This window comes from Bos indicus, chromosome 19, assembly GCF_029378745.1.
Source record: "Bos indicus isolate NIAB-ARS_2022 breed Sahiwal x Tharparkar chromosome 19, NIAB-ARS_B.indTharparkar_mat_pri_1.0, whole genome shotgun sequence".
Taxonomy (NCBI): domain Eukaryota; kingdom Metazoa; phylum Chordata; class Mammalia; order Artiodactyla; family Bovidae; genus Bos; species Bos indicus.
This window is the reverse complement of record NC_091778.1, coordinates 60,731,366-60,746,516: the sequence shown is the minus strand read 5'-3', so window position 1 is coordinate 60,746,516 and position 15,151 is coordinate 60,731,366.

The window sequence follows — 15,151 nt, the reverse complement described above, 5'->3', positions numbered from 1 at the left end:
TCACAAAGACTCGGACACAACTGAGTGACTGAACTGAACTGGTAAATGAGGAAGCCCAAAAGAAGTAAAAATTTGACAGGACTCAGACCATAGTTTCCTGACCACAGTGGTGTGTATGTGCATGTTTAAATCAAAGCATTACGGTACAGTCTACGGGAAGATGTGATTAGAGCTGAGTATCATGGATACAAAACAGTTGAGCTCTATTTGGGGGGGGGGGGATTAAAAAAAAAAGAAAAAAAATCAATAAGAGGTGGTTAATTTAGTGTAAATGTTATCAATGGGCTTAGTCGTAAGTACCAATAATAAGTATAACAGAACTTAACAATAGACACTGCATGCCTTAAGCAACTGTAAGCCAGAGACAAAAGGGAAAGGAACAAGGGATGGAAAATAATTAGACACGGGTAGCGGGGGAAAATAAAGGGAAAAGGACAAGGTGATAGAGTCTCATCTTATGCAACAACACAAGCACAAGACGTAGAAAGGAAAAACATTCTCACTGATGTCCCAGGCCTGGAAGGGAAAAAAACAACAAGTCAAAACAGGAGAAGCCGCCGCAATAAGAAGCCTGTCCCGCAACTGAAGAGTAGCCCGCGTGCGGCAGTGAAGACCCAGGGGGCCAAAATGAATAAATACATAAAAGTATAAAAAGAAGAGAACAAAGGAAAGAAGAGGAAAGACTAATCTCAGTGATGGGGAAACTGTGAACACTGTTTGAAGGTTATCAGAGTGCAGCCAGGTGTGACTTTGCAGGGCTCTGTGAGAACGGGAGGGAGGGGGATGAAGCAGCCTCGCCTCCTGTCTGAAGTGCCCCGTGTTGGTCAAGCGGGGTTGGCTGCTGTCCACTTTCTGCGGTGCCCCAAAAAAACACACAGTCTATTAAATCGGCTGCATGCGGAGGTTTCAAGAGAGGGACTATCATTTTCAAAATAGAATCCTTGTTAACTGAAGGACATATTCCAAGGAAAATGGTCAAACCGCATAAAACTAGTCAACTTTCAAGAATAGCTGATGAGGAATCACCTACATGACTTAATAAACACATGCAAATAAGGTTAATTTTTATAGTTTGACGGAGTGTCTTTTCTCCCAGGGGTTTCTAGGCAAATCTCAAAAACTTGGGCAAAATACTAAGAGCTATTTCTTTGTTCATGCACTGAAAGTAGTAGTTTAAAAAATTTTTATATTAAAAAAAAACTTTCTAGTTCAAGTACTTTAAGGCTCCCTTAGATAAATACATTTCATCATCATATGTGATATGTAAGTTTCTCTACAAAGGGCAAAAAAGCAGAAACATTGTGAAAACCCATTGCATCATTTCACTAAACTCAAATAAAAATCTAATATTGAAAATGAGTTCAAAGGGTCAGATGAAACAAAGTTAATAATTCAGAGAATTTACAATGCTTGTAGTCTACTGATGAACAAATATCTTTTTATCCAAATCCTATAAATGTAAGGTCATAGCCACCCCAAATATTTTTTCAGTTCTCTCAAAAAAATATGGTTTTAGTCACACAGTTTTCTTACGTTCAATTAATTTTGTTTCAACTAATTTTAAAACCAGATTCTATGAGATATGGATTTTGAAGTGTCAATACGTAAAATTGCCCATTATCTATAAAGTTTGGATAAATTCCCCATTAGTGCCCAATACAAATGTATTATACACTGTATAAAAATCTGTTGTTTAAAAAAAATTGTGAAGTGTTTTGAACATGAGAAAAGTTCAAAGAAAAGTAAAAATTGAGATAAACAATAAGACAAAGATATTGATTATCTCCATTTGTTAAAGGAAATTGTGTTTCCAAAGAACAGAAGAAACTGTGAAGGATAAACTGATTAAAAAAGAGAAAGTGATAAAGGATAATAAGACCCCAAGAGTCTGATTAAGTTGACATTTGAAAAGAAGGAGGAAATTATAATAATATTAGAGAGACTGAACTGAAAGTTTTCAACTAGAAATACAAAATTTCATCAATCAACAGAGTCTTTTTGATGTCAATTATATGTTGGTAGTTTTAATTAATCATTTATTTAATCTGCCTTGTTTCAAATAGAGGAAATCACATAAGGGTAGCATTTTTTTTCAAAAATAGAAGTGAAAAAATAATCTGTGTAAGTGTCATAGTCCCAATGGAAACAGAAAATTCAAATAATGGGGAAATTTAGCTCTCTGAAAAATTAGTATCAAAAAAAGATTTTGAAATGCAAGGGCATTTAGAACTAAAAGAAAACAATTTCCAACTGAAATCTGAATTCCAATTTCAATGGAAAATATAGGTTTCATTCTTTTGTGTATCCAGAGTCAGGGAAAAACTAGACTCAACATTTTTTTTTTTATATCTATACCCATAGAAATAAACTATTAACCCCAAGTGAATTATTCTTTTTCTTTATTTCAATGTATTTGAATATAATTTTTTCAAGATTTAATGAAAGAGCTGTAGAATCCATATGCCATCCCTTTCCAAGAGCACCTGGCCAAATGCAGCTGTAAATTATAAAATAATGCCCTGCGTTCATAAAAGTGTTCACACATAAATATAAATAATATAATCACTGATCAAATGAGTCTTCCAGATAGATTACTTAAACCATCAAATATATATATACATGCATATATATATATATATATATATATATATATATATCATTAAGAAGCATCCTCTAACTTTTGAAAGCTATAGATTTTATCCTAAATAAAGTATTTCTTTTAAGTCCTATAGTGGCCAGTACTCATATTCCAAAAAAAGACTACTCAATTAAAAGCACAAACACACTGAAACCATACTCACAAAAAACTAGTCAATCTAATCACACTAGGACCACAGCCTTGTCTAACTCAATGAAACTAAGCCATGCCCGTGGGATAACCCAAGATGGGTGGGTCATGGTGGAGAGATCTGACAGAATGTGGTCCACTGGAGAAGGGAATGGCAAACCGCTTCAGTATTCTTGCCTTGAGAACCCCATGAACAGTATGAAAAGGCAAAATGATAGGATACTGAAAGAGAAACTCCCCAGGTCAGTAGGTGCCCAATATGCTACTGGAGATCAGTGGAGAAATAACTCCAGAAAGAATGAAGGGAAGGAGCCAAAGCAAAAAGAATACCCAGCTGTGGATGTGACTGGTGATAGAAGCAAGGACTGATGTTGTAAAGAGCAATATTGCATAGGAACCTGGAATGTCAGGTCCATGAATCAAGGCAAATTGGAAGTGGTCAAACAAGAGATGGCAAGAGTGAATGTCCACATTCTAGGAATCAGCGAACTGAAGTGGCCTGGAATGGGTGAATTTAACTCAGATGACCATTATATCTACTACTGTGGGCAGGAATCCCTCAGAAGAAATGGAGTAGCCATCATGGTCAGCAAAAGAGTCCAAAATGCAGTACTTGGATGCAATCTCAAAAACGACAGAATGATCTCTGTTCGTTTCCAAGGCAAAACGTTCAATATCACGGTAATCCAAGTCTATGCCCCAACCAGTAACACTGAAGAAGCTGAAGTTGAACGGTTCTATGAAGACCTACAAGACCTTTTAGAACTAACACCCAAAAAAGATGTCCTTTTCATTATAGGGTACTGGAATGCAAAAGTAGGAAGTCAAGAAACACCTGGAGTAACAGGCAAATTTGGCCTTGGAATACGGAATGAAGCAGGGCAAAGACTAATAGAGTTTTGCCAAGAAAATGCACTGGTCATAACAAACACCCTCTTCCAACAACACAAGAGAAGACTCTATACATGGACATCTCCAGATGGTCAACACCGAAATCAGATTGATTATATTCTTTGCAGCCAAAGATGGAGAAGCTCTATACAGTCAGCAAAAACAAGACCAGGAGCTGACTATGGCTCAGATCATGAACTCCTTATTGCCAAATTCAGACTTAAATTGAAGAAAGTAGGGAAAACCACTAGACCATTCAGGTATGACCTAAATCAAATCCCTTATGATTATACAGTGGAAGTGAGAAATAGATTTAAGGGCCTAGATCTGATAGATAGAGTGCCTGATGAACTATGGAATGAGGTTTGTGACATTGTATAGGAGACAGGGATCAAGACCATCCCCATGGAAAAGAAATGCAAAAAAGCAAAGTGGTTGTCTGGGGAGGCCTTACAAATAGCTGTGAAAAGAAGAGAAGTGAAAAGCAAAGGAGAAAAGGAAAGATACAAGCATCTGAATGCAGAGTTCCAAAGAATAGCAAGAAGAGATAAGAAAACCTTCTTCAGCGATCAATGCAAAGAAATAGAGGAAAACAACAGAATGGGAAAAACTAGAGATCTCTTCAAGAAAATCAGAGATACCAAAGGAACATTTCACGCAAAGATGGGCTTGATAAAGGATGGAAATTGTATGGACCTAACAGAAGCAGAAGATATTAAGAAGAGATGGCAAGAATACATAGAAGAACTGTACAAAAAAGATCTTCACGACCCAGATAATCATGTGGGTGTGATCACTGACCTAGAGCCAGACATCCTGGAATGTGAAGTCAAGTAGGCCTTGAAAAGCATCACTACGAACAAAGCTAGTGGAGGTGATAGAATTCCAGTTGAGCTATTCCAAATCCTGAAACATGATGCTGTGAAAGTGCTGCACTCAATATGCCAGCAAATTTGGAAAACTCAGCAGTGGCCACAGGACTGGAAAAGGTCAGTTTTCATTCCAATCCCAAAGAAAGGCAATGCCAAAGAATGCTCAAACTAATTGCACTCATCTCACACGCTAATAAAGTAATGCTCAAAATTCTCCAAGCCAGGCTTCAGCAATACATGAACCATGAACTTCCTGATGTTCAAGCTGGTTTTAGAAAAGGTAGAGGAACCAGAGACCAAATTGCCAACATCTGCTGGATCATCAAAAAAGCAAGAGAGTTCCAGAAAAACATTTATTTCTGCTTTATTGACTATGCCAAAGCCTTTTACTGTGTGGATCACAATAAACTGTGGAAAATTCTGAAAGAGATGGGAATACCAGACCACCTGACCTGCCTCTTGAGAAACCTGTATGCAGGTCAGGAAGCAACAGTTAGAACTGGACATGGAACAACAGACTGCTTCCAAATAGGAAAAGGAGTATGTCAAGGCTGTATATTGTCACCCTGCTTATTTAACTTATATGCAGAGTACATCATGAAAAACGCTGGGCTGGAAGAAACACAAGCTGGAATCAAGATTGCCGGGAGAAATATCAATAACCTCAGATATGCAGATGACATCACCCTTATGGCAGAAAGTGAAGAGGAACTCAAAAGCCTCTTGATGAAAGTGAAAGTGGAGAGTGAAAAAGTTGGCTTAAAGCTCAACATTCAGAAAACGAAGATCATGGCATCCAGTCCCATCACTTCATGGGAAATAGATGGGGAAACAGTGGAAACAGTGTCAGACTTTATTTTTCGGGGCTCCAAAATCACTGCAGATGGTAACTGCAGCCATGAAATTAAAAGACGCTTACTCCTTGGAAGGAAAGTTATGACCAACCTAGATAGCATATTCAAAAGTAGAGACATTACTTTGCCAACAAAGGTCCGTCTAGTCAAGGCTATGGTTTTTCCTGTGGTCATGTATGGATGTGAGAGTTGGACTGTGAAGAAGGCTGAGCACTGAAGAATTGATGCTTTTGAACTGTGGTGTTGGAGAAGACTCTTGAGAGTCCCTTGGGCCGCAAGGAGATCCAACCAGGCCATTCTGAAGGAGATCAGCCCTGGGATTTCTTAGGAAGGAACGATGCTAAAGCTGAAACTCCAGTACTTTGGGCACCTCATGCGAAGAGTTGACTCATTGGAAAAGACTCTGATGCTGGGAGGGATTCGGGGCAAGAGGAGAAGGGGACGACAGAGGATGAGAAGGCTGGATGGCATCACTGACTTGATGGACGTGAGTCTCAGTGAACTCCAGGAGTTGGTGATGGACAGGGAGGCCTGGCGTGCTGCGATTCATGGGGTCGCAAAGAGTCGGACACGACTGAGCGACTGATCTGATCTCTGATCGGATCAAGCCTTTTTATTGTTTCCAAAATACCAGTTTTGCCTACAGAAAGCCCCAGTACCCCTAGTTGGGGACAAAATTCATTCCTTAGGAGTGATAAACAGTAGGAACTTCCCCAACTGCATCATTTTCCTGAAATACAGACAGAACTTTATCAAATATACTCAGAAAAAAATGCAATGTTTTAAGAACTTAATTCTGAAAAACTAAAAGATCAGAGAATGTTTTTATTTAGTTTTTTTTTTTTCTGCTTTTCTGTTAGATGATCTTTGTCCTGGTTTCCCCAGAATAGTCCCCATTTATGCCTCTCATCCCAGGGTAACTATTAATAGTGCTGCTTTCCACGCTCAAAGCATCTCGATTTAGATAGTAAATTATATGGTCACTCACCTTTAAGCTCTATATGAGGTGTGGGTTAGGAATTCCTGAAGGTTAGTCTTTTATTTGTATAAACCAGCACTATACTCGATGAACAGTTAAGTATTATTAAATTTGTTATAAGACATATGTGTGTATGCAGACATGCATACATCCAAATCCATAGGTTGTTAGGTAAATACATCTAAGTAAGAAGTAATGGAGTTAATTCAACCATAATTATACTGCTACTCATGGATAGATTTCTTTAAAGAAGATATTTTGGGGCACTATGAACATATTCCATAAATGCCATTCCTAACATAGCTCTAAGTTCATGCTGATTCAGTTAAAAGATATTCAAGAAAAATAAGTTTCATTACTTGATAGACATACATTTTTTATTAGAAACTGCATTTTCAGACTTGACACCAAATTTAAGCCTAGGTGGCTCTCATTTGATTTAAGAAAAGATACACTCAAAGCACACACGTTTTTATGTATTATGTTCAAACAATTGTTTGCTTGCAACTGTGTCCTCTTGGCCTCCCTGCACACTTAAGGGTGTCAGCCTTCTCACAGTCATCACTGCAGTGCTGAGGATGTTTTAGGCACTTCTTCATTATTGTTGAATCGGAACATAAATGAATGAGCAAGCATATCCTCATCTTCGAGTTCCTGTGGACAATTCTAAAAGCAGAGTTTACATGTTGGAAAAATTGTTGGTCGTTGTTTGGAAGGGAAGGACCCTGACAATCATATGTGAATCTTGGTAGAATTATTTTTAAGTCATATTAACACCCAAACTTAATAAATTCAAATCTTATCCCAAACAATTACACTTTTTTTTTTCGTGAATGATTTCATTGTCTTGGTAGAAATGGATCTGAGCTAATCAGGAGCCCAGAGTGGGAAACATTCCAGACCTTTGCTCCTGCAAACATGACCCACAGCTGAGCAGCATCAGTGTGACTAGCTCGTTTGTGAGAAAGGACCCCAGCCCAGACCTCCTGAGTCCAGATCTCCACAGAACTGGGACCTCCTCTCTGGGTGCGCAGGGAGTCAGAGAAGCACCACTCCCAGTGTTTCAAGTTGGAATGTTTCCAAGATGTGAGTCAAACTGTGAAAGACAGAGAAGGAGGTTGTGAAGGGATGAGATGAGGGATATAGATATTCCCAAGTGACGCTTTCACCTCGGAGTGCTGTGCAGTCTAGTGACATTGACAGGCCTATTTAGACCAAATCGGGTGGATAAGAACAAGATTATCTTATAATTTTAGACAGATTACAGTTAGAGCTAGAATAGGGTAAAACCCAGCAGAACTCTGTCTTATAGAAAGACCAAAACATCAAAACCATAAAGTATATCCCTTTGGTTTTGTGTTCACGAATACACACAGGAGTCCAGTTTCTCTCTCTCTCTCTCTCATGCACACACGCACACACACGCACACCCATACACTTACACTTCCTGCCTTCCTAAAAGGGGTTTGATGTGGCTGAAATATGTATCATGGCTATTCTCCAGGTAGTTATGTTTCTCCTAATAATATACTTAGCCCTAACTTCAATGCCCTCATTAGTAACTTGAATATCTTAAGGCTATCCATAGGGAAATAAATCTCAAATGAAAATAACTGCTTTTGACATGCACTGACCTTGTTAACCTTGCAGGTAAAAGGCTCACCAAGCAAATAAATGTCATGTCACTAATGCAAGAATCCACACACCAAACACAGGGTCGTGATGAGGATCAGCTGTTGCTCTTCTTGGGGAGGGATTACAGAGTCGCAGCCAACCTAGTGCACAGAACAAGCAGCGTACCAGGATGAGCCCAGGACACCAAACCCAGAACAGTTAATGTCCCAGGTCGAGCGTTTAGGATGAATAAACAGAGGGCGCTTCACGGACAAAATAATCACATGACCTCTGGTTGCATTTTAAAATATGCTCAGTCACTCAGTCGTGTCCAACTCTTTTGCGACCCTGTGGACTGCAGCCCACCAGGCTTCTGAGTTCATTTTGAGAACATAAATAGAAGGCCCACCACCCTACCTTCACGGCAATAAGTATCTAGATGAAGTCGTTCATGAGACAGTGTCTGATGGTGCATTCATCTGTCAGTTTTCATCTAGACTTACTCTCAGTCTAACAGTCAAATGTGAATCTTTACGCAGTAACCAGTAATCACAAACACACGTGATCACAGACAGAGGACAGTGCAGAAGCAAAGTAACGTGTCCTGTGCCTATTTGCTGGGCATCCTCCCCAGACAGCCCTGCTTAAGTCACGCTCTAAGTATACTTTGCTACAAAAACAAGGAGAGAACTTGCTCCTGCACTTTGAACATTTGTGTCAGGTTGGCCAAGGAAGAAATTACCTTAAACAGCATTATTTAATGCAGTAAATTATTCTGGTTTTATTCAGAACTTGATTTTGCTGTGGAAGGCTGGCTCTCACTGTCTGTCTGAACATAATGAGGTAATTCCAAAAAATTAAAAATTCACTACTTTTCCTCCTACTCATAAAGTTGAAATTAGTCTTCCTTGTCTTAAACTAGTACATATATTTTTACCTATTAATACAAATATAGGCATAGATTAGTGGAGAAGGAAATGGCAACCCACTCCAGTGTTCTTGCCTGGAGAATCCCAGGGACGGGGGAGCCTGGTGGGCTGCCGTCTATGGGGTTGCACAGAGTCGGACACGACTGAAGTGACTTAGCAGCAGCAGCAGCAGGCATAGATTAGACAGACCTGGACACAGATGAGCCAGCAATGAGAGCGCATAGCTATGGTTAAAAAAAATATGCATGTTCATGTGGCCATTCCTCAAATAAGGTGCCTGTTTTCTTCTGGTTAACTGGGCTTCCCTGGTGGCTCGGGTAGTAAAGAATCCACCTGCAATGCAGGAGACCCAGGCTCAATCCCTGAGTCAGGAAAATCCCCTGGAGAAGGGAATGGCAACCCACTCCAAGTATTCTTGCCTGGGAATCCCATGAACAGAGGAGCCTGGCAAGCTGCAGTCCACGAGGCTGCACAAAGCCAGACACGACTGAAGCAACTAAACAATGGCAAGCTGCATTTAGAGAGTTTTGTATGTGTAATCCATACCTGATTTATTTCATAATGAGAGACGCAGAGTTTTAATACAGACATAAATATACGAGTCTAAAAATAGAGGCAGTAAACTTGTTTAGACATTCTTATTTTAAAATGCTGGCCCCCTCTCCATGGATGCGGATTCCAAAATGGCTTCATTATCCAGGAACTAATAGCAATGTTACTGCTCAATCTTACCACAAATCAAATTATCAAATGAACTGATGCAACCTATAAAATGCAGACTTTTAGAGACACTGGCTAAAGGACACAACACCTTCTACCTAAGAGTACTAATTGTTTGAGGAAATGCGTTTCCTAAAAGAGTGGATGTTTCTTTGGACGGAGCGGACAAGCAAGCACGATGTATCCACGGGTGATTGCAATAGGAGGTACCAGGAAGCTCCAGTTAAAACAGGCAAAAGTTATGATCCAAGCTGATTCTTTTGTATCAAGACCAGGTCCCTCTCTATGGGATACAGCTCAGTGCTTTCAGAAATGCATGTCTTATTCTTCACAGTTTTTTTTCCCTAGATCTAGGAGACTGACATTATCCAGCAGCAAGTCATTTTCCAAATGTTAACTGCATTCTTTCAAGAAGGAGAAATGTTCACGAATGTAATGTAATTGTATTTTTTCAGCCACTCCAAGCAAAGCATCGGCTTACTTGGGTTGGCACCTGTGAGACCAAATATTGTTTTTACTTAAGTGAATTAGCAATTATGGATCAGGAAAGAAATACCAGGACCAACCAAGACGAGTGCCTAGCTTATATTTTCCCAGGTTGGGCTTACATGGGCCGACGGAAAGAAACTAAATTATATCTACCCTCGGGTTTTTTTCCCCTGCAACCCCAACTATTTTATGAAGGTAATTAGTACTTTCGGTAATTGGACCGCACACTCACCGTGGCTCAAGTCCCAACTTGTAGGCTTTGCTACAGGATATCTTTGAGCCTTGATGGCCAAATGGTCACCTTACAAGAAATATCAAATTTAATAGGATACTTAAGTTTCTGCCTTAACATATTTTTCCAGAGGACAATGGGTGTCCAGCCGCTGAAGTTCGTTATGAGGGCTGCCTTCGGAGGCATTAAAGTAGGGAGGAGCAGGATACCAAGTTGATGGGGAGCAGAAAATACCCACCACGCAGCTTTCGCCATCTCACCATCTTTCTATCGGGCAAGCACTGCAGTGCCCGACAGGGAGCTCAGACTTCCCTGAATTAGAGTTGTCCTACACTCCTCTACAGGAATCTCTCTAGACTTGCCTTGGCTTGTCCTGCAGAAACAGATTCCCACAGACAGAACGGGCAGAGAGGGTCAGCTGTAGGTTACAGACTCTTAGCTGGAAGCTGACGGTTGCCACATTAGATGATAAAAAAGGCTGGCCTGATGTTAATTTATTACCAGTGTTATGCCAACATGAATCTTTCTTGGCTGTTTCTCTTGTTTTGTGATTTGTTGTTGTTTAGTCACTCGGTCACATCCGACTCTGCCCCACGTGGACGGTGGCCCGCCAGGCTCCTCTGTCCATGGGATTGTCCAGGCAAGAACACTGGAGTGGGTTGTCATGCCCTCCTCCAAGGGATCTTCCTGACCCAGGGATTGCATCTCCATCTCTTGTATTGGCAGGCAAATTCTTTGCCGCTGAGCCATCAGGGAAGTCAATATGATGCCAATATGAATCTTTCTTGGTCGTTTCTTTTGTTATTTATTGTTACCTATTGCAGTATTCTAAGCATCTAGAAAATCCTTAACAATCACCTTTTAGTGACCATCAAGAAGATGAAAACTTCTACCATTTTTGCTTCAGATATCTCAAGAATATTCTTTAAAAAATATTTAAAAGAAATGTGGAAAAAGCGTGATTCCTGGAACTACCTCCTAACAGTAGAACAAAACCTCATTCTAGTCAACTATAGTTGGACTGTGTATGTATACAACATATTACACGTTAGATAGTACATATGTACATCATGTAATATCAGTTATATAATATTATGCATAAGACTCTATATTTAAAAGCCATATTTTATATATGCGTTGTTCAGTCATCCAGTTATGTCCGATTCTTCATGACCCCATTGTCTGCAACTCTGGTGACTCAGACAGGAAAGAATCTGCCTGCGATATAGGAGGCCTGGGTTCGATCCCTGGGTCAGGAAGATCCCCTGGAGAAGGAAATGGCAACCCACTCCAGTATTCTTGCCTGGAGAATTCCATGGAAAAGGAGCCTGGCAGGCTGCAGTCCAGTGGTCACAGAGTCGGACATGACTGAGTGACTAACATTTTATATGTAACAGATGCTTAACTGCTGATAGAAGAAATAAATAAAAATAGAATAGTTTTGAATACCCTGTGTTATTCAGTTCAGTTCAGTTCAGTCGCTCAGTCGTGTCTGCCTCTTTGCAACCCCATGAATCACAGCACGCCAGGCCTCCCTGTCCATCACCAACTCCCGGAGTTCACCCAAACTCTTGTCCATTGTGTCAGTGATGCCATCCAGCCATCTCATCCTCTGTTGTCCCCTTTTCCTCCTGCCCCCAATCCCTCCCAGCATCAGAGTCTTTTCCAATGAGTCAACTCTTCCCATGAGGTGGCCAAAGTACTGGAGTTTCAGCTTCAGCATCATTCTTTCCAAAGAAATCCCAGGGCTGATCTCCTTCAGAATGGACTGGTTGGATCTCCTTGCAGTCCAAGGAACTCTCAAGAGTCTTCTCCAACACCACAGTTCAAAAGCATCAGTTCTTCGGCGTTCAGCCTTCTTCACAGTCCAACTCTCACAACCATTCATGACCACTAGAAAAACCATGGCCTTGACTAGACGGACCTTTGTTGGCAAAGTAATGTCTCTGCTTTTGAATATGCTATCTAGGTTGGTCATAACTTTCCTTCCAAGGAGTAAGCGTCTGTGTTATTATTTAATGTCTAATACTGTCTTTACACTGAACCATTTTATTGTTTGCTTTTGTTTGGTTGGTTGGATCTGGGGGGTCTGTGCAGCACATGGAATCTTAGTTTCCTGACCAGGGATTGAACCCTTTCCCCCTGCAATGGAAGCAAAGAGTCTTAACTCCTGGACCACCATGGAAGTCCCTTTTTTTCCCTTCATTTTGTTGGTTTGAAATCAGCTCAGTTCTTCACATCCTCAAACCACTGACTGAGATGGGTCACTTAAACCTCCTGTATGCTCTCAGGGGCTTCTCCAGTGGTGTAGGAGGAAAGAATCCGCCGCTGATGAAGAGGACACAGGCTGGATCTTTGGGTTGGGAAGATCCCCTGGAGAAGGGAATGGCTACCCACTCCAGTATCCTTGCCTGGAGAATCCCATGGGCAGAGGAACCTGGAAGACTATAGTCCACGGGGTCACAAAAAGTCAGACAAGACAGAAGCAACCAAACAACAAGCTTTCAGGAGCTAAGTGACGTGGTGGGCAGTTTTTCTTTTAAGAAGACAACATCCTGAATCAAGAGAGACAAAGGAAAAACAACAGAAAAAGAAGTGATAAATTAATCTATATTGTATCATCTTTGGGTACTCTCTAAATTAGTGCTTCTGGGGCTTTTATTTTCCCCCCAAAGCAGCAAAATCCTTTCTTCAAAGAAATCATTCATAGAAATCAAACATATATAGAGCCTTAAAATAGATGCTGTTCAAGTTAAGACTGGGGGTGAGGAGTCTAGAGTCAGTCTGGCTGCTCCCAAGCCTGCTTTGTGAGACACACAGTCAGAAGCTACTTCCCGAGCTTATTTTAACTGCAATAGTTTAACTCCCACTAAACTTTTCGGTGAGTGATTTCCCCCCATAACCACACTTTAGAATCATCTAGAGAGATTTTTTAAATGCCTGTGTTTGAGCCTCATCTATAGTGATTCCATTTTAATTGTTCTGGAATGGGCCCTAGAAATCCAGTGCTTTCTTAAAAGCTCCACAAACAATTCCAATATATAGCCAGTTAGTTTTAAGAAATCCTGCCAAAACGCTAAAAAATAATAAATGTGGTGCCTCGCACTGTGAGATTTTAACTTCCTTGAGGACAGAGACTGTACTTCATACGTCTTTTCCTGCAGTCAATGTTGGAATCCGTGAAAGAATGAGAGACAATGCTGCAGCCAATCAAAATATCCGAGAACACTAATTGGCCTGTGGCGCGTGCAGCTTCCCAGAGTGGAATCAAAGGGTTTTTTTCCTGCCTCGCCCTCCCTACCACCACTCACATGCCAGGTGCATGCGAATCACGGTGTCCTCTGAGTCTACCGGGCAGGCGGACATCTCAACAAGTCAGTAAGTGTTTACAGGATCCAGTAAGCGCGAAAAATGAAAAAGGGAAAACCTGGCAGCCAGCCAGACTGCAAGACTTGGAGATGCTTCCTAGAAGGGACCCCTGAATTCAGTACAGACGCCTAAGTAAGAGGGTACAGACACGAAAGTCACTGAGAGAGCGGGGGGGGAACCACACCGATTACTCTGAGATACGGTCTCATGTTTAAAAATCTAGAGAGTGATGGCAGACGATGGAGAAAGGAAAAGAAGGATGAGCAAGAGCTGGGAGCACCCAGGACAGCTCCGTACTCTCGTGAGACACTCAGCGCTGAGCTGAGGGGTCGCTGAGACCCACTACACGTTCAAACCCAAAAGCGTGTAAGAAGCACCTGAAATGTCAGTTTCACTCAGCAGACCTGCGGTGGGGCCTGAGGTTCTGGATTTCTGGCAAACTGCAGGAGATACGGACGCAGTCGGTTCACGTATCACAGTTTCAGTAGCCAGGTCTAATGTTGAGCACGATAACACCATGTGGCTTCATTCTTTCAGGGGCTGTAGTTTATTACCTAACTTTTTACTTTTTCCTAACTTCCTTTATTATCAATCTGCATTTCTGGAGATTGAGTCACTGACGTGTTCTGTGTAGAGGCTGATATACAAAGCCTGCATCAGTTCTTGCCATTATGTGACAAATAGTGGTTCTTTTCATCCAGCCGTGTTTGCTGTGTGTTAAGTCACTTCAGTCGTGTCCGACTCTGTGCGACCCCATGGACTGTAGCCCACCAGGCTCCTCTGTCCTTGGAATTTCCCAGGCAAGAATACTGGAGTGGGTTGCCATTTCCTTCTCCAGGTGATCTTCCCGACCTAGGGATTGAACCCACATCTCTTACATCTCCTGCATTGGCAGGTGGGTTCTTGACCAGTAGCACCGCCTGGGAAGCCCTAGTCAGTTACCCCCAAGTGTTTACTGGGCTCCCCTGAAGTGGCCAGCATGGGGCTAGCCATCTCTGGGGACATAACAGAATTCTAAGATACACGGTCTACCTTCAAGGAGCTCACTAGAGACTTGAGAAAGGATGGACATGCATAGCACACATGTTATGGCAAAATGTTTACAACAAGATGTCTCCTGGGCAGTATTGCAGAGTTTAAGAAAAGGAAGTCAGTCAATGAAACTGGGACACCCCGGAAAACATCCCCCAATGGTGCCCTCTAGCTGCAGCTTTGAGAAAATATTGTGGAAAACCTTGCCCACCCTATCAACTTTCTTTGAGAACCATCTTTTTAAATTTTGTTTTGTTTTTTGTTATTTTGTCTAACTGTTCCAAGAACGTAAAGGGGCTAACATAAACCAAAATAAGGCCATTTAGGCATTTTGGTTCTTCTTGGGCAACTGGAGTTGGTGAGGAGAGAGAGGGTGGGGGCT